Raw genomic sequence first — 449 nt, forward strand, 5'->3', positions numbered from 1 at the left:
CTGACAATGGGCACTACACGTACTAAGAGGTAAAGAGGTAATGATGCATGTGTTAAAACTACTTGTTATTGGCAAGAGTATCATTACCTACAGACTCGTCATAATGAGCGTGACGCCACAGATATTTACAAGGACTAACCGTGAGAGAGGAAAAGGGGACGGGGGTTAAGAGGGGGGGAGGGTGGAAGGGGGAGTAGCTAAGGGAGTGAAAGAAGTTAATGGTTTCTATATATAAAAAAGACATGAGAAGTAATTAACGATTAATGGCATATAAAAGGCGGGTAATCATTGTAGGGCGAGATATCAGCCTATCTTTGGAGATGAATAGAAAGGAAAAAATGAGAAGAAAAGATAAATGATGATTAATGGAAATGTAGAGAAATGCGCTGATATTACAAAGAAAATACAACAGGATGATTTAACAAAATTCTAAGAGTTATTGCAGAAAG

Source organism: Penaeus monodon, chromosome 20 (genome assembly GCF_015228065.2).
Source record: "Penaeus monodon isolate SGIC_2016 chromosome 20, NSTDA_Pmon_1, whole genome shotgun sequence".
In the NCBI taxonomy this organism is placed as follows: Eukaryota; Metazoa; Arthropoda; class Malacostraca; order Decapoda; family Penaeidae; genus Penaeus; species Penaeus monodon.